Below are 24300 nucleotides of genomic sequence, written 5' to 3' on the forward strand. Positions count from 1 at the left end.
ACCTAAGGAACCATAGTCACCGCCCCGCCATGATCGTTCCTCATTTATTGCGTTTTTCGGCCAAAAAACTAGAATTCCGCTCGATTACCATATTTTTGTGTGCCCCACGCCTTCCGAGTGGGCCGGGCCGCCGGACTCGGATCGCCTAAAAATTTTTCGGGCCATCAACTAGGACCTAAGGAACCATAGTCACCGCCTCGCCAAGATCGTTCCTCATTTTTTTGCATTTTTTGGCCAAAAAACTAGAATTCCGCCCGATTCCCATATTTTTGTGTGCTATCCCCCACGCCTTCCGAGTGGGTCGGGCCCCCCGGAACCGGATCGCCTAAAAATTTTACGAACTATCAAATACGACCTAAGGAACCATAGTCACCGCCCCGCCATGATCCTTCCTAGTCTTTTGCGTTTTTCAGCCAAAAAACTAGAATTCCGCGCGATTTCCATATTTTCGTGTGCTTTAGCTCATGCCTTCCAAGGGGTCCCGGGAACCCCGAACCCCGATCGCCTAAATATTTTCCGGGCCATCAAATACGACATAAGGAACCATAGTAACCACCCCGACATGATCGTTCCTCATTTTTTGCGTTTTTCGGCCAAACAACTAGAATTTCGCGCTATTCCCATATTTTTGTGTGTTATAGCCCACCCCTTCCAAGGGCTTCCGGGAACCCCGAACCCCGATCGCCTAAAAATTTTCCAGGCCATCAAATACGACCTATGGAACCATAGTAACTACCCTGCCATGATCGTTCCTTATTTTTTGCATTTTTCGGCCAAACAACTAGAATTCCGCGCATTTCCCATATTTTTGTGTGTTATAGCCCACGCCTTCCGAGTGGTCCCGGGACCTCCGGACCCCTATCGCCTAATATTTTTCGGACTATCAAATAAGACCAAAGGAACCATAGCCACCGCCCAACCATGATCAATCCTCATTTTTTCCGTTTTTCGGCCAAAAAACTAGAATTCCGCCCTTCCAAGTGGTTCCGGGACCCCCGGACGCCGATCGCCTAAAATTTTTCCGGGCCGTCAAATACGACCTAAGGAACCATACTAACCACCCCGCCATCATCGTTTCTCATTTTTTGCATTTTTCGGCCAAAAAACTAGAATTACGCCCGATTCCCATATTTTCGTGTGCTACGCCTTCCAAGTGGTCCGAGGAGCCGCGGACCCCTATCGCCTAAAATTTTTCCGGACTATCAAATAAGACCAAAGGAACCATAGTCACCGCCCAACCATGATCATTCCTCATTTGTTGCATTTTTCGGCCAAAAAACTAGAATTCCGCCCGATTACAATATTTTTGTGTGCTATTGCCCACCCTTCCAAGTGGTTCCGGGACCCCCGGACCCCGATCGCCTAAAATTTTTCCGGGCCGTCAAATACGACCTAAGGAACCATAGTAACCGCCCCGCCATCATCGTTTCTAATTTTTTCGGCCAAACAACTAGAATTCCGCGCGATTCCCATATTTTTGTGTGTTATAGCCCACGCCTTCCGAGTGGTCCCGGGTCCTCCGGACCCCTATCGCCTAATATTTTTCCGGACTATCAAATAAGACCAAAGGAACTATAGTCACCGCCCTGCCAAGATTTTTCCACATTTTTTGCATGTTACTGAAAAAGACCTAGAATTTTGCCCGATTCCCATATTTTCGTGTGCTATACCCACGCATTCCGAGTGGTCCCAAGAGCCGCGGACCCCGATCGCCTAACATTTTTCCGGGCCATCAAATACGATATAAGGAACCATAGTAACCACCCCGCCATGATCGTTCCTCATTTTTTGCGTTTTTCGGTCAAACAACTAGAATTCCGCGCGATTCCCATATTTTTGTGTGTTATAGCCCACGCCTTGCAAGTGAACCCGGGAAATCCGGACACTTATCGCCTAAAATTTTTCCGGACTATCAAATACGACCTAAGGAACCATTGTCACCGCCCAGCCATTATCATTCCTCATTTGTTGCGTTTTTCGGCCAAAAAACTAGAATTCCGCCCGATTACAATATATTTGTGTGCTATTGCCCACGCCTTTCGAGTGGTCCAGGGACCTACGGACCCCTATCGCCTAAATTTTTTCCGGACTATCAAATACGACCTAAGGAACCATAGTATCCGTCCCACCATGATCGTTCCTCATTTTTTGCATTTTTCGGCCAAACAACAAGGATTCCGCGCCATCCCATATTTTTGTGTGTTATAGCCCACTCCTTCCGAGTGGTCCCGGGTCTCCGGACCCCTATCGCCTAAAAGTTTTCCGGACTATCAAATAAGACCTAAGGAACCATAGTCACCGCCCAGCCTTGATCGTTCCTAGTTTTTTCTATTTTTCGGCCAAAAAACTAGAATTTCGCGCGATTCCCATATTTTCATGTCCCATAGCCCACGCCTTCCAAGTGAACCCGGGAACTCCGGACCCCTATCGCCTAAAATTTTTCCGGACTATCAAATACAACCTAAGGAACCATAGTCGCCCTCCTGCCATGATCATTCCTCATTTGTTGTGTTTTTCGGCCAAAAAACTAGAATTTCGCCCGATTACAATATTTTTGTGTGCTATTGCGCACCCTTCCAAGTGGTTCCGGGACCCCCGGACCCCGATCGCCTAAAAATTTTTTGGGCCATCAAATACGACCTAAGGAACCATAGTAACCGCCCCGCCATCATCGTTTCTCATTTTTTGCATTTTTCGGCCAAAAAACTAGAATTACGCCCGATTCCCATATTTTCGTGTGCTATACCCTCGCCTTCCAAGTGGTCCGGGGAGCAGCAAACCCCGATAGCCTAAAATTTTTCCGGACTATCAAATAAGACCAAAGGAACCATAGTCACCGCCCATCCATGATCATTCCTCATTTGTTGCATTTTTCGGCCAATAAACTAGAATTCCGCCCGATTACAATATTTTTGTGTGCTATTGCCCACCCTTCCAAATGGTTCCGGGACCCTCGGACCCCGATCGCCTAAAATTTTTCCGGGCCGTCAAATACGACCTAAGGAACCATAGTAACCGCCCCGCCATCATCGTTTCTCATATTTTGCTTTTTTCGGCCAAACAACTAGAATTCCGCGCGATTCCCATAATTTTGTGTGTTATTTAGCCCACGCCTTCCGAGTGGTCCCGGAACCTCCGGACCCCTATCGCCTAATATTTTTCCGGACTATCAAATAAGAACAAAGGAATCATAGTCACCTCCCTGCCAAGATGTTTCCACATTCTTTGCATGTTACTTAAAAAGACCTAGAATTTTGTCCGATTCCCATATTTTCGTGTGCTATACCCACGCATTCCGAGTGGTCCCAAGAGCCGCGGACCCCGATCGCCTAAAATTTTTCCGGGTAATCAAATAAGAACTAAGGAACCATAGTATCCGCCCTGCCATGATCGTTCCTTATTTTTTGCGTTTTTCGGCCAAACAACTAGAATTCCGCGCGATTCCCATATTTTGGTGTGTTATAGCCCACACATTCCGAGTGGTCTCGGGACCTCCGGACCCCTATCGCCTAAAATTTTTCCGGACTATCAAATACGACCTAAGGAACCATAGTATCCGCCCCACCATGATCGTTCCTCAGTTTTTGCGTTTTTCGGCCAAAAAACTAGAATTCCGCCCGATTACAATATTTTTGTGTGCTATTGCCCACCCTTCTAAGTGGTTCCGGGACCCCCGGACCCCGATCGCCTAAAATTTTTCCGGGCTGTCAAATACGACCTAAGGAACCATAGTAACCGCCCCGCCATCATCGTTTCTCATTTTTTGCATTTTTCGGCCAAAAAACTAGAATTACGCCCGATTCCCATATTTTCGTGTGCTATACCCACTCCTTCCAAGTGGTCCGGGGAGCCACGGACCCCGATCGCCTAAAATTTTTCCGGACTATCAAATACGACCTAAGGTACCATAGTCACCGCCCCACCATGATCGTTCCAAATGCTTTGCATTTTTCGGCCAAAAACCTAGAACTCCGCGCGATTTGCATATTTTCGTGTGCTATAGCTTACGCCTTCCGAGTGGTCCCGGGAGCCGTGGACCCTGATCGCCTAAAATTTTCCGGGCCATCAAATACGACCTAAGGAACCATAGTCACTACCCCACCATGATCGTTCCTCATTTATTGTGTTTTTCGGCCAAAAAACTAGAATTCCGCTTGATTACCATATTTATGTGTGCCCCACGCCTTCCGAGTGGGCCGGGCTGCCGGACTCGGATCGCCTAAAAAATTTTCGGGCCATCAATTAGGACCTAAGGAACCATAGTCACCGCCTCGCCAAGATCATTCCTCATTTTTTTGCATTGTTTGTCCAAAAAACTAGAATTCCGCCCGATTCCCATATTTTTGTGTGCTATCCCCCACGCCTTCCGAGTGGGTCGGGCCCCCCGGAGCCGGATCGCCTAAAAATTTTCCGGACTATCAAATACGACCTAAGGAACCATAGTCACCGCCCCGCCATGATTCTTCCTAGTCTTTTGCATTTTTCAGCCAAAAAACTAGAATTTCGCGCAATTTCCATATTTTCGTGTACTTTAGCCCATGCCTTCCAAGGGGTCCTGGGAACCCCGAACCCCGATCGCCTAAAAATTTTCCGGGCCATCAAATACGACCTAAGGAACCATAGTAACTACCCTGCCATGATCGTTCCTCATTTTTTGCATTTTTCGGCCAAACAACTAGAATTCCGCGCGATTCCCATATTTTTGTGTGTTATAGCCCACGCCTTCCGAGTGGTCCCGGGACCTCCGGACCCCTATCGCCTAATATTTTTCCGGACTATCAAATAAGACCAAAGGAACCATAGCTACCGCCCAGCCATGATTAATCCTCATTTGTTCCGTTTTTCAGCCAAAACACTAGAATTCCGCCCTATTACAATATTTTTGTGTGCTATTGCCCACCCTTCTAAGTGGTTCCGGGACACCCGGACGCCGATCGCCTAAAATTTTTCCGGGCCGTCAAGTACGACCTAAGGAACCATAGTAACCGCGCCGCCATCATCGTTTCTCATTTTTTGCATTTTTCGGCCAAAAAACTAGAATTACGCCCGATTCCCATATTTTCGTGTGCTACGCCTTCCAAGTGGTCCGAGGAGCCGCGGACCCCTATCGCCTAAAATTTTTCTGGACTATCAAATAAGACCAAAGGAACCATAGTCACCGCCCAGCCATAATCATTCCTCATTTGTTGCATTTTTCGGCCAAAAAACTAGAATTCCGCCCGATTACAATATTTTTGTGTGCTATTGCCCACCCTTCCAAATGGTTCCGGGACCCCCGGACCCCGATCGCCTAAAATTTTTCCGGGCCATCAAATACGACCTAAGGATCCATAGTAACCGCCCCGCCATCATCGTTTCTCATTTTTTGCATTTTTCGGCCAAACAACTAGAATTCCGCGCGATTCCCATATTTTTGTGTGTTATAGCCCACGCCTTCCGAGTGGTCCCGGGTCCTCCGGACCCCTATCGCCTAATATTTTTCCGGACTATCAAATAAGACCAAAGGAACTATAGTCACCGCCCTGCCAAGATTTTTCCACATTTTTTGCATGTTACTGAAAAAGACCTAGAATTTTGCCCGATTCCCATATTTTCGTGTGCTATACCCACGCATTCCGAGTGGTCTCAAGAGCTGCGGACCCCGATCGCCTAACATTTTTCCGGGCCATCAAATACGACATAAGGAACCATAGTAACCACCCCGCCATGATCGTTCCTCATTTTTTGCGTTTTTCGGCCAAACAACTAGAATTCCGCGCGATTCCCATATTTTTGTGTGTTATAGCCCACGCCTTCCAAGTGAACCCGGGAAATCCGGACACTCATCGCCTAAAAATTTTCCGGGCTATCAAATACGACCTAAGGAACCATAGTCACCGCCCAGCCATTATCATTCCTCATTTGTTGCATTTTTCGTCCAAAAAACTAGAATTCCGCCCGATTACAATATATTTGTGTGCTATTGCCCACGCCTTCCGAGTGGTCCAGGGACCTCCGGACCCCTATCGCCTAAATTTTTTCTGGACTATCAAATACGACCTAAGGAACCATAGTATCCGCCCCACCATGATCGTTCCTCATTTTTTGCGTTTTTCGGCCAAACAACAAGGATTCCGCGCCATCCCATATTTTTGTGTGCTATTGCCCACCCTTCCAAGGAGTCCCGGGAACCCCGAACCCCGATCGCCTAAAAATTTTCGGGGCCATCAAATACGACCTAAGGAACCATAGTCACCGCCCAGCCATTATCATTCCTCATTTGTTGCATTTTTCGGCCAAAAAACTTGAATTCCGCCCGATTACAATATTTTTGTGTGCTATTTGCCCACCCTTCCAAGTGGTTCCGGGACCCCCGGACCCCGATCGTCTAAAATTTTTCCAGGCCGTCAAATACGACCTAAGGAACCATAGTAACTGCCCCTCCATCATCGTTTCTCATTTTTTGCATTTTTCGGTCAAAAACCTAGAATTACGCCCGATTCCCATATTTTCGTGTGCTATACCCACGCCTTCTAAGTGGTATGGGGAGCCGCGGACCCCGATCGCCTAAAATTTTTCCAGACTATAAAATACGACCTAAGGTACCATAGTCACCGCCCACTATGATCGTTCCAAATGCTTTGCATTTTTCGGCCAAAAAACTATAACTCCGCGCGATTTGCATATTTTCGTGTGCTATAGCCCACGCCTTCCGAGTGGTCCCGGGAGCCGTGGACCCCGATCGCCTAAAATTTTCCGGGCCATCAAATACGACCTAAGGAACCATAGTCACTGCCCCGCCATGATCGTTCCTCATTTATTGCGTTTTTCGGCCAAAAAACTAGAATTCCGCGCGATTCCCATATTTTTGTGTGTTATAGCCCACGCCTTCCGAGTGGTCCCGGGACCTCCGGACCCCGATCGCCTAAAATTTTTCCGGACTCTCAAATAAGACCAAAGGAACCATAGTCACCGCCCAGCCATGATCATTCCTCATTTGTTGCATTTTTCGGCCAAAAAACTAGAATTCCGCCCGATTACAATATTTTTGTGTGCTATTGCCCACCCTTCCAAGTGGTTCCGGGACCCCCGGACCCCGATCGGCTAAAAATTTTCCGGGCCATCAAATACGACCTAAGGAACCATAGTAACCGCCCCGCCATGATCGTTCCTCATTTTTTGCATTTTTCGGCCAAAAAACTAGAATTCCGCCCGATTACAATATTTTTGTGTGCTATTGCCCACCCTTCCAAGGAGTCCCGGGAACCCCGAACCCCGATCGCCTAAAAATTTTCGGGGCCATCAAATACGACCTAAGGAACCATAGTAACCACCCCGCCATGATCGTTCCTCATTTTTTGCATTTTTCGGCCAAACAACTAGAATATCGCGCGATTCCCATATTTAGCCCACGCCTTCCGAGTGGTCCCAGGACCTCCTGACCCCTATCGCCTAAAATTTTTCCGGACTATCAAATACGACCTAAGGAACCATAGTATCCGCCCCGCCATGATCGTTCCTCATATTTTGCGTTTTTCGGCCAAACAACTAGAATTCCGCGCGATTCCCATATTTTTGAGTGTTATAGCCCACGCCTTCCGAGTGGTCCCGGGACCTCTGGACCCCTATCGCCTAATATTTTTCCGAACTATCAAATAAGACCAAAGGAACCATAGTCACCACCCTGCCAAGATCTTTCCATATTTTTTGCATGTTACTGAAAAAAGGACCTAGAATTTCGCCCGATTCCCATATTTTCGTGTGCTATACCCACGCATTCCGAGTGGTCCCAAGAGCCGCGGACCCCGATCGCCTAAAATTTTTCCGGGCAATCAATTACGACCTAAGGAACCATAGTATTCGCCCCGCCATGATCGTTCCTTATTTTTTGCATTTTTCGGCCAAACAATTAGAATTCCGCGCGATTTCCATATTTTTGTGTGTTATAGCCCACACCTTCCGAGTGGTCCCGGGACCTCCAGACCCCTATCGCCTTAAATTTTTCCGGACTATCAAATACGACCTAAGGAACCATAGTATCCGCCGCGCCCTGAACGTTCCTCATTGTTTGCATTTTTCGGCCAAACAACTAGAATTCCGCTCCGGACCCCTATCGCCTAATATTTTTCCCGACTATCAAATAAGACCAAAGGAACCATAGTCACCGGCCAGCCATGATCATTCCTCATTTGTTGCGATTTTTGGCCAAAAAACTAGAATTCCGCCCGATTACAATATTTTTGTGTGCTTTTGCCCACCCTTCCAAGTGGTTCCGGGACCCCCGGACCCCGATCGCCTAAAATATTTCCGGGCTGTCAAATACGACCTAAGGAACCATAGTAACCGCCCCGCCATCATCGTTTCTAATGTTTTGCATATTTCGGCCAAAAAACTAGAATTACGCCCGATTCCCATATTTTCGTGTGCTATACCTACGCCTTCCAAGTGGTCCGGGGAGCCGCGGACCCCGATCGCCTAAAATTTTTCCGGACTATCAAATAAGACCAAAGGAACCATAGTCACCGCCCAGCCATGATCATTCCTCATTTGTTGCATTTTTCGGCAATAAAACTAGAATTTCGCCTGATTACAATATTTTTGTGTGCTATTGCCCACCCTTCCAAGTGGTTCCGGGACCCCCGGACCCCGATCGGCTAAGAATTTTCCGGGCCGTCAAATACGACCTAAGGAACCATAGTAACCGCCCCGCCATGATCGTTCCTCATTTTTTGCGTTTTTTGGCCAAAAAACTAGATTTTCGCCCGATTCCCTTATTTTTGTGTGCTATCGCCCACGCCGCCCGAGTGGGTCGGGCCCCCCGGAACCGGATCGTCTAAAAATTTTCCAGACTATCAAATACGACCTAAGGAACCATAGTCACCGCCCCGCCATGATCGTTCCAAATGCTTTGCATTTTTCGGCCAAAAAACTAGAACTCCGCGCGATTTGCATATTTTAGTGTGCTATAGCTTACGCCTTCCGAGTGGTCCCGGGAGCCGTGGACCCCGATCGGCAAAAATTATCCAGGCCATCAAATACGACCTAAGAAACCATAGTCTCCGCCCTGCCATGACCGTTCCTCATTTTTTGCATTTTTTGGCCAAAAAACTAGAATTCCGCTCTATTCCCATATTTTTGTGTGCTATCGCCCACGCCGCCCGAGTGGGTCGGGCCCCCCGGAACCGGATCGTCTAAAAATTTTCCAGACTATCAAATACGACCTAAGGAACCATAGTCACCGCCCCGCCATGATCGTTCCAAATGCTTTGCATTTTTCGGCCAAAAAACTAGAACTCCGCGCGATTTGCATATTTTAGTGTGCTATAGCTTACGCCTTCCGAGTGGTCCCGGGAGCCGTGGACCCCGATCGGCAAAAATTATCCAGGCCATCAAATACGACCTAAGAAACCATAGTCTCCGCCCTGCCATGACCGTTCCTCATTTTTTGCATTTTTTGGCCAAAAAACTAGAATTCCGCTCTATTCCCATATTTTTGTGTGCTATTGCCCACGCCTTCCGAGTGTGTCGGGCCCCCCGGAGCCGGATCACCTAAAAATTTTCCGGACTATCAAATACGACCTAAGGAACCATAGTCACCGCCCCGCCATGATCGTTCCTAGTCTTTTGCGTTTTTCAGCCAAAAAACTAGAATTCCGCGCGATTTCCATATTTTCGTGTGCTTTAGCCCACGCCTTCCAAGGGGTCCCGGGATCCCCGAACCCCGATCGCCTAAAAATTTTCCGGGCCATCAAATACGACCTAAGGAACCATAGTAACCACCCCGCCATGATCGTTCCTCATTTTTTGCATTTTTTGGCCAAACAACTAGAATTCCACGCGATTCCCAAATTTTTGTGTGTTATAGCCCACGCCTTTCGAGTGGTCCCGGGACCTCTGGACCCCGATCGCCTAAAATTTTTCTGGACTATCAAATAAGACCAAAGGAACCATAGTCACCGCCTAGCCATGATCATTTCTCATTTGTTGCATTTTTCGGCCAAAAAACTAGAATTCCGCCCGATTACAATATTTTTGTGTGCTATTGCCCACCCTTCCAAGGGGTCCCGGGAACCCCGAACCCCGATCGCCTAAAAATTTTCCGGGCCATCAAATATGACCTAAGGAACTATAGTAACCACCCCGCCATGATCGTTCCTCATTTTTTGCGTTTTTCGGCCAAACAACTAGAATTCTGCGCGATTCCCATATTTAGCCCACGCCTTCCGAGTGGTCCCAGGACCTCCTGACCCCTATCGCCTAAAATTTTTCCGGACTATCAAATACGACCTAAGGAACCATAGTATCCGCCCCGCCATGATCGTTCCTCATGTTTTGCATTTTTCGGCCAAACACCTAGTATTCCGCGCGATTCCCATATTTTTGTGTGTTATAGCCCACGCCTTCCGAGTGGTCCCGGGACCTCTGGACCCTTATCGCCTAATATTTTTCCGGACTATCAAATAAGACCAAAGGAACCATAGTCACCGCCCTGCCAAGATCTTTCCATATTTTTTGCATGTTACTGAAAAAGACCTAGAATTTCGCCCGATTCCCATATTTTCATGTGCTATACCCACGCATTCCGAGTGGTCCCAAGAGCCGCGGACCCCGATCGCCTAAAAATTTTCCAGGCCAGCAAATACGACCTAAGGAACCATAGTAACCACCCCGCCATGATCATTCCTCATTTTTTGCATTTTTCGGCCAAACAACTAGAATTCCGCGCGATTCCCATATTTTTGTGTGTTATAGCCCACGCCTTCCGAGTGGTCCCAGGACCTCCTGACCCCTATCGCCTAAGATTTTTCCGGACTATCAAATACGACCTAAGGAACCATAGTATCCGCCCCTCCATGATCGTTCCTCATTTTTGGCGTTTTTCGGTCAAACAACTAGAATTCTGCGCGATTCCCATATTTTTGTATGTTATAGCCCACGCCTTCCGAGTGGTCCCGGGACCTCCGGACCCCTATCGCCTAATATTTTTCTGGACTATCAAATAAAACCAAAGGAACCATAGTCACCGCCCTGCCAAGATCTTTCCATACTTTTTGCATGTTACTGAAAAAGACCTAGAATTTCGCCTGATTCCCATATTTTCGTATGCTATACCCACGCATTCCGAGTGGTCCCAAGAGCCGCAGACCTCGATCGCCTAAACTTTTTACGGGCAATCAAATACGACCTAAGGAACCATAGTATCCACCTCGCCATGATCGTTCCTTATTTTTTGCATTTTTCGGCCAAACAACTAGAATTCCGCGCGATGCCCATATTTTTGTGTGTTATAGCCCACACCTTCCGAGTGGTCCCGGGACCTCCGGACCCCTATCGCCTAAAAATTTTTTTCCGGACTATCAAATACGACCTAAGGAACCATAGTATCCGCCCCGCCATGAACGTTTCTCATTTTTTGCGTTTTTCGGCCAAACAACTAGAATTCCGCTCCGGACCCCTATCGCCTAATATTTTTCCGAACTATCAAATAAGACCAAAGGAACCATAGTCACCGCCCAGCCATGATCATTCCTCATTTGTTGCGTTTTTTGGCCAAAAAACTAGAATTCCGCCCGATTACAATATTTTTGTGTGCTTTTGCCCACCCTTCCAAGTGGTTCCGGGAAACCCGGACCCCGATCGCCTAAAATATTTCCGGGCCGTCAAATATGACCTAAGGAACCATAGTAACCGCCCCGCCATCATCGTTTCTAATTTTTTGCATATTTCAGCCAAAAAACTAGAATTACGCCCGATTCCCATATTTTCGTGTGCTACACCCACGCCTTCCAAGTGGTCCGGGGAGCCGCAGACCCCGATCGCCTAAAATTTTTCTGGACTATCAAATAAGACCAAAGGAACCATAGTCACCGCCTAGCCATGATCATTCCTCATTTGTTGCATTTTTCGGCCAAAAAATTAGAATTTTGCCCGATTACAATATTTTTGTGTGCTATTGCCCACCCTTCCAAGTGGTTCCGGGACCCCTTGACCCCGATCGGCTAAAAATTTTCCAGGCCGTCAAATACGACCTAAGGAACCATAGTAACCGCCCCGCCATGATCGTTCCTCATTTGTTGCATTTTTGGCCAAAAAACTAGAATTCCGCCCGATTCCCATATTTTTGTGTGCTATCGCCCACGCCGCCCGAGTGGGTCGGGCCCCCCGGAGCCGGATCGTTAAAAAATTTTCCAGACTATCAAATACGACCTAAGGAACCATAGTCACCGCCCTGCCATGATCGTTCCAAATGCTTTGCATTTTTCGGCCAAAAAACTAGAACTCCGCGCGATTTGCATATTTTAGTGTGCTATAGCTTACGCCTTCCGAGTGGTCCCGGGAGCCGTGGACCCCGATCGGCTAAAATTTTCCTGGCCATCAAATACGACCTAAGAAACCATAGTCACCGCCCTGCCATGATCGTTCCTCATTTTTTGCATTTTTTGGCCATAAAACTAGAATTCCGCCCGATTCCCATATTTTTGTGTGCTATCGCCCACGCCTTCCGAGTGGGTCGGGACCCCGGAGCCGGATCGCCTAAAAATTTTCCGGACTATCAAATACGACCTAAGGAACCATAGTCACCGCCCCGCCATGATCGTTTCTAGTCTTTTGTGTTTTTCAGCCAAAAAACTAGAATTCCGCGCGATTTCCATATTTTTGTGTGCTTTAGCCCACGCCTTCCAAGGGGTCCCGGGAACCCCGAACCCCGATCGCCTAAAAATTTTCTGGGACATCAAATATGACCTAAGGAACCATAGTAACTACCCCGCCATTATCGTTCCTCATTTTTTGCGTTTTTCGGCCAAATAACTAGAATTCCGCGCGATTCCCATATTTTTGTGTGTTATAGCCCACGCCTTTCGAGTGGTCCCAGGACCTCCTGACCCCTATCGCCTAAAATTTTTCCGGACTATCAAATACGACCTAAGGAACCATAGTATCCGCCCCTCCATGATTGTTCCTCATTTTTTGCATTTTTCGGCCAAACAACTAGAATTCCGCGCGATTCCCATATTTTTGTGTGTTATAGCCCACGCCTTCCGAGTGGTCCCGGGACCTCCGGACCCCTATCGCCTAATATTTTTCCGGACTATCAAATAAGACCAAAGGAACCATAGCTACCGCCCAGCCAAGATCTTTCCATATTTTTTGCATGTTACTGAAAAAGACCTGGAATTTCGCCCGATTCCCATATTTTCGTGTGCTATACCCACGCATTCCGAGTGGTCCCAAGAGCCGCGGACCCCGATCGCCTAAACTTTTTACGGGCAATCAAATACGACCTAATGAACCATAGTATCCGCCCCGCCATGATGGTTCCTTATATTTTGCGTTTTTCGGCCAAACAACTAGAATTCCGCGCGATGCCCATATTTTTGTGTGTTATAGCCCACACCTTCCGAGTGGTCCCGGGACCTCCGGACCCCTATTGCCTAAAATTTTGCCGGTCTATCAAATACGACCTAAGGAACCATAGTATCCGCCCCTCCATGATCGTTCCTCATTTTTTGCATTTTTCGGCCAAACAACTAGAATTACGCGCGATTCCCATATTTTTGTATGTTATAGCCCACGCCTTCCTAGTGGTCCCGGGACCTCCGGACCCCTATCGCCTAATATTTTTCCGGACTATCAAATAAGACCAAAGGAACCATAGTCACCGCCCAGCCATGATCGTTTAGGCGATCGGGGTCCGCGGCTCTTGGGACCACTCGGAATGCGTGGGTATAGCACACGAAAATATGGGAATCGGTCGAAATTCTAGGTCTTTTTCAGTAACATGCAAAAAATGTGGAAAGATCATGGCAGGGCGGTGACTATGGTTCCTTTGATCTTATTTGATAGTCCGGAAAAATATTAGGCGATAGGGGTCCGGAGGTCCCGGGACCACTCGGAAGGCGTGGGCTATAACACACAAAAATATGGGAATCGCGCGGAATTATAGTTGTTTGGCCGAAAAATGCATAAAATGAGGAACAATCATGGCGGGGCGGATACTATTGTTCCTTAGGTCATATTTGATAGTCTGGAAAAATTTTACGCGATAGGGGTCAGAAGGTCCCGGGACCACTCGGAAGGCGTGGGCTATAACACACAAAAATATGGGAATCGCTCGGAATTCTAGTTGTATGGCCGAAAAACGCTAAAAATGAGGAACGATCATGGAGGGGTGGTTACTATGGTTCCTTAGGTCGTATTTGATGGCCCTAAAAATTTTTAGGCGATCGGGGTTCGGGGTTCCCGGGACCCCTTGGAAGGCGTGAGCTAAATTTAGCACACGAAAATATGGAAATCGTTCGGAATTCTAGTTTTTTGGCTGAAAAATGCAAAAGACTAGGAACGATCATGGCGGGGCGGTGACTATGGTTCCTTAGGTTGTATTTGATAGTCCGAAAAATTTTTAGGCGATCCGGCTCTGGGGGCCCGACCCACTCGGAAGGCGTAGGCGATAGCACACAAAAATATGGGAATCGAGCGGAATTCTAGTTTTTTGGCCGAAAAAGGCAATAAATGAGGAACGATCATGGCTGGGCGGTGACTATGGTTCCTTAGGTCGTATTTGATGGCCCAGAAAATTTTAGGTGATCGGGGTCCACGGCTCCCGGTACCACTCGGAAGGCGTAAGCTATAGCACACTAAAATATTCAAATCGCGCGGAGTTCTAGCTTTTTGGCCGAAAAATGCAAAGCATTTGGAACGATCATGGTGGGGCGGTGACTATAGTACCTTAGGTCGTATTTGGTAGTCCGTAAAAATTTTAGGTGATCGGGGTCCGCGGCTCCCCGAACCACTTGGAAGGCGTGGGTATAGCACACGAAAATATGGGAATCGAGCGTAATTCTAGTTTTTTGGCCGAAAAATGAGTAACGATGATGGCGGGGCGGTTACTATGGTTCCTTAGGTCGTATTTGACGGCCCGGAAAAATTTTAGGCGATCGGGGTCCGGGGGTCCCAGAACCACTTGGAAGGGCAAAAATATTGTAATCGGGCGGAATTCTAGTTTTTTGGCCGAAAAACGCAACAAATGAGGAATGATCATGGCTGGGCGGTGACTATGGTTCCTTAGGTCGTATTTGATAGTCCAAAATAATTTTAGGTGATAGGGGTCCGGAGTTCCCGTGTTCACTTGGAAGACTTGGGCTATAGGACACGAAAATATGGGAATCGCGCGGAATTCTAGTTTTTTGGCCGAAAAATAGAAAAAAACTAGGAACGATCATGGCGGGGCGGTGACTATGGTTCCTTAGGTCATATTTGATAATCCAGAAAATTTTTTGGCGATCCGGCTCCGGGGGGGCCCGAACCACTCGGAAGGCGTGGGCGATAGCACACAAAAATATGGGAATCGGGCGGAATTCTAGTTTTTTGGCCAAAAAATGCAAAACATAAGGAACGATCATGGCAGGGCGGATACTATGGTTCCTTAGGTCGTATTTGATAGTCCGGAAAAATTTTAGGCGATAGGGGTCCGGAGGTCCCGGGACCACTCGGAAGGTGTGGGCTATAACACACAAAAATATGGGAATCGCGCGGAATTCTAGTTGTTTGGCCGAAAAACGTAAAAAATAAGGAACGATCATGGCGGGGCGGATACTATGGTTCCTTAGGTCGTATTTGATAGTCCGAAAAAATTTTAGGCGATAGGGGTCAGGAGGTCCCGAGACCACTCGGAAGGTGTGGGCTATAACACACAAAAATATGGGAATCGAGCGGAATTCTAGTTGTTTGGCCGAAAAACGCAAAAAATGAGGAACGATCATGGCGGGGTGGTTACTATGGTTCCTTAGGTCGTATTTGATGGCCCGGAAAAGTTTTAGGCGATCGGGGTTCGGGGTTCGGGGTTCCCGGGACCCCTTGGAAGGCGTGGGCTAAAGCACACGAAAATATGGAAATCGCGCGGAATTATAGTTTTTTGGCTGAAAAGGGCAAAAGACTAGGAACGATCATGGCGGGGCGGTGACTATGGTTCCTTAGGTCGTATTTGATAGTCCGGAAAATTATTAGGTGATCCGGCTCCGGGGGCCCGACCCACTCGGAAGGCGTGGGCGATAGCACACAAAAATATGGGAATCGGGTGGAATTTTAGTTTTTTGGCCAAAAATGCAAATAATAAGGAACGAACATGGCGAGGCGGTGACTATGGTTCGTTAGGTCCTAATTGATGGCCCAAAAATTTTTTAGGCGATCCGAGTCCGGCAGCCCGGCCCACTCGGAAGGCGTGGGCAATAGCACACAAAAATATGGTAATCGAGCGGAATTCTACTTTTTTGGCCGAAAAAGGCAATAAATGAGGAACGATCATGGCGGGGCGGTGACTATGGTTCCTTAGGTCGTATTTGATGGCCCGGAAAATTTTAGGCGATTGGGGTCCACGGCTCCTGGGACCACTCGGAAGGCGTAAGCTATAGCACACTAAAATATGCAAATCGCGCGGAGTTCTAGTTTTTTGGCCGAAAAATGCAAAGCATTTGGAACGATCATGGTGGGGCGGTGACTATGGTACCTTAGGTCGTATTTGATAGTCTGGAAAAATTTTAGGCGATCGGGGTCCGCGGCTCCCCGGACCACTTGGAAGGCGTGGGTATAGCACACGAAAATATGGAAATCGGGCGTAATTTTAGTTTTTTGGCCGAAAAATGAGAAACGATGATGGCGGGGCGGTTACTATGGTTCCTTAGGTCGTATTTGACGGCCCAGAAATATTGTAGGCGATCGGGGTCCGGGGGTCCCGGAACCACTTGGAAGGGTGGGCAATAGCACACAAAAATATGGGAATCGCGCGGAAGTCTTTTCAGAAACTTGCAAAAAATGTGGAAAGATCTTGGCAGGGCGGTGACTATGGTTCCTTTGGTCTTATTTGATAGTCCGGAAAAATATTAGGCGATAGGGGTCCGGAGGTCCCGCGACCACTCGGAAGGCGTGGGCTATAACACACAAAAATATGGGAATCTCGCGGAATTCTAGTTGTTTGGCCGAAAAACGCAAAAGACTAGGAACGATCATGGCGGGGTGGTGACTATGGTTCCTTAGGTCGTATTTGATAGTCCGGAAAATTTTTAGGTGATCCGGCTCCGGGGGGCCCGACCCACTCGGAAGGCGTGGGCGATAGCACACAAAAATATGGGAATCGGGCGAAATTCTAGTTTTTTGGCCAAAAAATGCAAAAAATAAGGAACGATCATGGCGGGGCGGATACTATGGTTCCTTAGGTCGTATTTGATAGTCCGGAAAAATTTTAGGCTATAGGGGTCCGGAGGTCCCGGGACCACTCGGAAGGTGTGGGCTATAACACACAAAAATATGGGAATCGCGCGGAATTCTAGTTGTTTGGCCGAAAAACGTAAAAAATAAGGAACGATCATGGCGGGGCGGATACTATGGTTCCTTAGGTCATATTTGATAGTCCGAAAAAATTTTAGGCGATAGGGGTCAGGAGGTCCCGGGACCACTCGGAAGGCGTGGGCTATAACACACAAAAATATGGGAATCGAGTGGAATTCTAGTTGTTTGGCCGAAAAACGCAAAAAATGAGGAACGATCATGGCGGGGTGGTTACTATGGTTCCTTAGGTCATATTTTATGGCTCGGAAAAGTTTTAGGCGATCGGGGTTCGGGGTTCCCGGGACCCCTTGGAAGGCGTGGGCTAAAGCACACGAAAATATGGAAATCGCGCGGAATTATAGTTTTTTGGCTGAAAAAGGCAAAAGACTAGGAACGATCATGGCGGGGTGGTGACTATGGTTCCTTAGGTCGTATTTGATAGTGCGGAAAATTATTAGGTGATCCGGCTCCGGGGGCCTGACCCACTCGGAAGGCGTGGGCGATAGCACACAAAAATATGGGAATCGGGCGGAATTCTAGTTTTTTGGCCAAAAAATGCAAAAAATAAGGAACGAACATGGTGAGGCGGTGACTATGGTTCCTTAGGTCCTAATTGATGGCCCGAAAAGTTTTTTAGGCGATCCGAGTCCGGCGGCCCGGCCCACTCGGAATGCGTGGGCAATAGCACACAAAAATATGGTAATCGAGCAGAATTCTAGTTTTTTGGCCGAAAAAGGCAATAAATGAGGAACGATCATGGCGGGGCGGTGACTATGGTTCCTTAGGTCGTATTTGATGGCACGGAAAATTTTAGGCGATTGGGGTCCACGGCTCCCGGGACCACTATAGCACACTAAAATATGCAAATCGCGCGGAGTTCTAGTTTTTTGGCCGAAAAATGCAAAGCATTTGGAACGATCATGGTGGGGCGGTGACTATGGTACCTTAGGTCGTATTTGATAGTCCGGAAAAATTTTAGGCGATCGGGGTCCGCGGCTCCCCGGACCACTTGGAAGGCGTGGGTATAGCACCCGAAAATATGGGAATCGGGCGTAATTCTAGTTTTTTGGCCGAAAAATGCAGAAAATGAGAAACGATGATGGCGGGGTGGTTACTATGGTTCCTTAGGTCGTATTTGACGGCCCGGAAAAATTTTAGGCGATCGGGGTCCGGGGGTGCCGAGACCACTCGGAAGGCGTGGGCTATAACACACAAAAATATGGGAATCGCGCGGAATTCTAGTTTTTTGGCCGAAAAACGCAACAAATGAGGAATGATCATGGCTGGGCGGTGACTATGGTTCCTTAGGTCGTATTTGATAGTCCGGAAAATTTTTAGGCGATAGGGGTCCGGAGTTCCCGGGTTCACTTGGAAGGCTTGGGCTATAGGACACGAAAATATGGGAATCGCGCGGAATTCTAGTTTTTTGGCCGTAAAACAAAAAAAAACTAGGAACGATCATGGCGGGGCGGTGACTATGGTTCCTTAGGTTGTATTTGATAGTTCGGAAAATTTTTAGGCGATCCGGCTCCGGGGGGCCCGACCCACTCGGAAGGCATGGGCGATAGCACACAAAAATATGGGAATCGGGCGGAATTCTAGTTTTTTGGCCAAAAAATGCAAAAAATAAGGAACGATCATGGCGGGGCGGATACTATGGTTCCTTAGGTCGTATTTGATAGTCCGGAAAAATTTTAGGCGATAGGGTCCGAAGGTCCCGGGACCACTCGGAAGGTGTGGGCTATAACACACAAAAATATGGGAATCGCGCGAAATTCTAGTTGTTTGGCCGAAAAACGTAAAAAATAAGGAACGATCATGGCGGGGCGGATACTATGGTTCCTTAGGTCGTATTTGTCGGCCCAGAAAAATTTTAGGCGATCGGGGTCCGGGGGTGCCGGGACCACTCGGAAGGCGTGGGCTATAAGACACAAAAATATGGGAATCGCGCCGAATTCTAGTTTTTTGGCCGAAAAACGCAACAAATGAGGAATGATCATGGCTGGGCAGTGACTATGGTTCCTTAGGTCGTATTTGATAGTCCGGAAAATTTTTAGGCGATAGGGGTCCGGAGTTCCCGGGTTCACTTGGAAGGCGTGGGCTATAGGACACGAAAATATGGGAATCGTGCGCAATTCTAGTTTTTTGGCCGAAAAATAGAAAAAACTAGGAACGATCATGGCGGGGCGGTGACTATTGTTCCTTAGGTCGTATTTGATAGTCCAAAATTTTTTTAGGCGATCCGGCTTCGGGGGGCCCCGACCCACTCGGAAGGCATGGGCGATAGCACACAAAAATATGGGAATCGGGCGGAATTCTAGTTTTTTGGCCAAAATATACAAAACATAAGGAACGATCATGGCGGGGCGGATACTACGGTTCCTTAGGTCGTATTTGATAGTCCGGAAAAATTTTAGGCGATAGGGGTCCGGAGGTCCCGGGACCACTCGGAAGGTGTGGGCTATAACACACAAAAATATGGGAATCGCGCGGAATTCTAGTTATTTGGCCGAAAAACGCAAAAAATAAGGAACGATCATGGCGGGGCGGATACTATGGTTCCTTAGGTCCTATTTGACAGTCCGAAAAAATTTTAGGCGATAGGGGTCAGGAGGTCCCAGGACCACTCGGAAGGCGTGGGCTATAACACACAAAAATATTGGAATCGCGTGGAATTCTAGTTGTTTGGCCGAAAAACGCAAAAAATGAGGAATGATAATGGCGGGGTGGTTACTATGGTTCCTTAGGTCGTATTTGATGGCCTGAAAATTTTTTAGGCGATCGGGGTTCGGGGTTCCCGGGACCCCTTGGAAGGCGTGGGCTAAAGCACACACAAATATGGAAATCGTGCGGAATTCTAGTTTTTTGGCTGAAAAACGCAAAAGACTAGGAACGATCATGGCGGGGCGGTGACTATGGTTCCTTAGGTCGTATTTGATAGTCCGAAAAATTTTTAGGCGATCTGGCTCCGGGGGCCCGACCCACTCGGAAGGCGTGGGCGAGCACACAAAAATATGAGAATCGTGTAGAATTCTTGTTTTTTGGCCAAAAAATGCAAAAAATGACGAACGATCATGGCGAGGCGGTGACTATGGTTCCTTAGGTCGTATTTGATGGCTCGGAAAATTTTAGGCGATTGGGGTCCACGGCTCCCGGGACCACTCGGAAGGCGTAAGCTATAGCACACGAAAATATGCAAATCACGCGGAGTTCTAGTTTTTTGGCCGAAAAATGCAAAGCATTTGGAACGATCATGGTGGGGCAGTGACTATGGTACCTTAGATCGTATTTGATAGTCTGGAAAAACTTTGGCGATCGGGGTCCGCGACTCCCCATACCACTTGGAAGGCGTGGGTATGGCACCCGAAAATATGGGAATCGGGCGTAATTCTAGTTTTTTGGACGAAAAATGCAGAAAATGAGAAACGATGATGGCGGGGCGGTTACTATGGTTCCTTAGGTCGTATTTGACGGCCCGGAAAAATTTTAGGCGATCGGGGTCCGGGGTTCCCGGTACCACTCGGAAGGCGTGGGCTATAACACACAAAAATATGGGAATCGCGCGGAATTCTAGTTGTTTGGCCGAAAAACGCAAAAAATGAGGAACGATCATGGCGGGGTGGTTACTATGGTTCCTTAGGTCGTATTTGATGGCCCGGAAAAATTTTAGGCGATCGGGGTTCGGGGTTCCCGGGACCCCTTGGAAGGCGTGGGCTAAAGCACACGAAAATATGGAAATCGCGCGAAATTCTAGTTTTTTGGCTGAAAAACGCAAAAGACTAGGAACGATCATGGCGGGGCAGTGACTATGGTTCCTTAGGTCGTATTTGATAGTCCGGAAAATTTTTAGGCGATCCGGCTCCGGGGGCCCGACCCACTCGGAAGGCGTGGGCGATAGCACACAAAAATATGAGAATCGTGCGGAATTCTAGTTTTTTGGCCAAAAAATCCAAAAAATGATGAACAATCATGGCGAGGCGGTGACTATGGTTCCTTAGGTCATATTTGGTGGCCTGGAAAATTTTAGGCGATCGGGGTCCACGGCTCCCGGGACCACTCGGAAGGCGTAAGCTATAGCACACTAAAATATGCAAATCGCGCTGAGTTCTACTTTTTGGGCCGAAAAATGCAAAGCATTTCGAACGATCATGGTGGGGCGGTGACTATGGTACCTTAGGTCGTATTTGATAGTCCGGAAAAATTTTAGGCGATCGGGGTCTGCGGCTCCCCGGACCACTTGGAAGGCGTGGGTAAAGCACACGAAAATATGGGAATCGGGCGTAATTCTAGTTTTTTGGCCGAAAAATGAGAAATCATGATGGCGGGGCAGTTGCTATGGTTCCTTAGGTCGTATTTGACGGCCCGGAAAAATTTTAGGCGATCGGGGTCCGGGGGTCCCGGAACCACTTGGAAGGGTGGGCAATAGCACACAAAAAAAATTGTAATCGGGCGGAATTCTAGATTTTTGGCCGAAAAATGCAACAAATGAGGAATGATCATGGCTGGGCGGTGACTATGGTTCCTTAAGTCATATTTGATAGTCCGAAAAAATTTTAGGCGATAGGGGTCCGGAGGTCCCGGAACCACTCGGAAGGCATGGGCTATAACACACAAAAATATGGGAATCGCGCGGAATTCTAGTTGTTTGGCCGAAAAACGCAAAAAATGAGGAACGATCATGGCGGGGCGGATACTATGGTTCCTTAGGTCGTATTTGATAGTCCGGAAAATTTTTAGGCGATAGGGGTCAGGAGGTCCCGGGACCACTCGGAAGGCGTGGGCTACAACACACAAAAATATGGGAATCGCACGGAATTCTAGTTGTTTGGCCGAAAAATGCAAAACATGAGGAACGATCATGGCAGGGTGGTTACTATGATTCCTTAGGTCGTATTTGATGGCCTGGAAAAATTTTAGGCGATCGGGGTTCGGGGTTCTCGGGACCCCTTGGAAGGCGTGGGCTAAAGCACACGAAAATTTGGAAATCGCGCGGAATTCTAGATTTTTGGCTGAAAAACACAAAAGACTAGGAACGACCATGGCTGGGCGGTGACTATGGTTCCTTAGGTCGTATTTGATAGTCCAGAAAATTTTTAGGCGATCCGGCTCTGTGGGGCCCGACCCACTCCGAAGGCGTGGGCGAGCACACAAAAATATGAGAATCGTGCGGAATTCTAGTTTTTTGGCCAAAAAATGCAAAAAATGACGAACGATCATGGCGAGGCGGTGACTATGGTTCCTTAGGTCATATTTGATGGCCCGGAAAATTTTAGGCGATCGGGGTCCACGGCTCCCGGGACCACTCGGAAGGCGTAAGGTATAGCACACGAAAATATGCAAATCGCGCGGAGTTCTAGTTTTTTGGCCGAAAAATGCAAAGCATTTGGAACGATCATGGTGGGGCCGTGACTATGGTACCTTAGGTCGTATTTGATAGTCCGGAAAAATTTTAGGAGATCGGGGTCCGCGGCTCCCCGGACCACTTGGAAGGCGTGGGTATAGCACCCGAAAATATGGGAATCGGGCGTAATTCTAGTTTTTTGGCCGAAAAATGCAGAAAATGAGAAACGATGATGGCGGGGCAGATACTATGGTTCCTTAGGTCGTATTTGACGGCCCGGAAAAATTTTAGGCGATCGGGGTCCGGGGGTCCCGGGACCACTCGGAATGCGTGGGCTATAACGCACAAAAATATGGGAATCGCGCGGAATTCTAGTTGTTTGGCCGAAAAACGCAAAAAATGAGGAACGATCATGGCGGGGTGGTTACTATGGTTCCTTAGGTCGTATTTGATGGCCCGAAAAAATTTTAGGCGATCGGGGTTCGGGGTTCCCGGGACCCCTTGGAAGGCGTGGGCTAAAGCACACGAAAATATGGAAATCGTGCGAAATTCTAGTTTTTTGGCTGCAAAAAGCAAAAGACTAGGAACGATCATAGTGGGGCGGTGACTATGGTTCCTTAGGTCGTATTTGATACTCCGGAAAATTTTTAGGCGATCCGGCTCCGAGGGGGCCGACCCACTCGGAAGGCGTGGGCGATAGCACACAAAAATATGAGAATCGTGCGGAATTCTAGTTTTATGGCCAAAAAATGCAAAAAATGATGAACGGTCATGGCGAGGCGGTGACTATGGTTCCTTAGGTCGTATTTGGTGGCCTGGAAAAATTTTAGGCGATCGGGGTCCACGGCTCCCGGGACCACTCGGAAGGCCTAAGCTATAGCACACTAAAATATGCAAATCGCGCGGAGTTCTACTTTTTTGGCCGAAAAATGCAAAGCATTTGGAACGATCATGGTGGGGCGGTGACTATGGTACCTTAGGTCGTATTTGATAGTCCGGAAAAATTTTAGGCGATCGGGGTCCGCGGCTCCCCGGACCACTTGGAAGGCGTGGGTATAGCACACGAAAATATGGAAATCCGGCGTAATTCTAGTTTTTTGGCCGAAAATGAGAAATCATGTTGGCGGGGCGGTTACTATGGTTCCTTAGGTCGTATTTGACGGCCCGAAAAAATTTTAGGCGATCGGGGTCCGGGGGACCCGGAACCACTTGGAAGGGTGGGCAATAGCACACAAAAATATTGTAATCGGGCGGAATTCTAGATTTTTGGCCGAAAAATGCAACAAATGAGGAATGATCATGGCTGGGCGGTGACTATGGTTCCTTAGGTCATATTTGATAGTCCGAAAAAATTTTAGGCGATAGGGGTCCGGAGGTCCCGGGACCACTCGGAAGGCATGGGCTAACACACAAAAATATGGGAATCGCGCGGAATTCTAGTTGTTTTGCCGAAAAACGCAAATAATGAGGAACGATCATGGCGGGACGGATACTATGGTTCCTTAGGTCGTATTTGATAGTCCGGAAAATTTTTAGGCGATAGGGGTCAGGAGGTCCCGGGACCACTCGGAAGGCGTGGGCTATAACACACAAAAATATGGGAATCGCGCGGAATTCTAGTTGTTTGGTCGAAAAACTCAAAAAATGAGGAACGATCA

The sequence above is a fragment of the Nicotiana tabacum genome, chromosome 19 (assembly GCF_000715075.1).
Source record: "Nicotiana tabacum cultivar K326 chromosome 19, ASM71507v2, whole genome shotgun sequence".
Classification (NCBI taxonomy): domain Eukaryota; kingdom Viridiplantae; phylum Streptophyta; class Magnoliopsida; order Solanales; family Solanaceae; genus Nicotiana; species Nicotiana tabacum.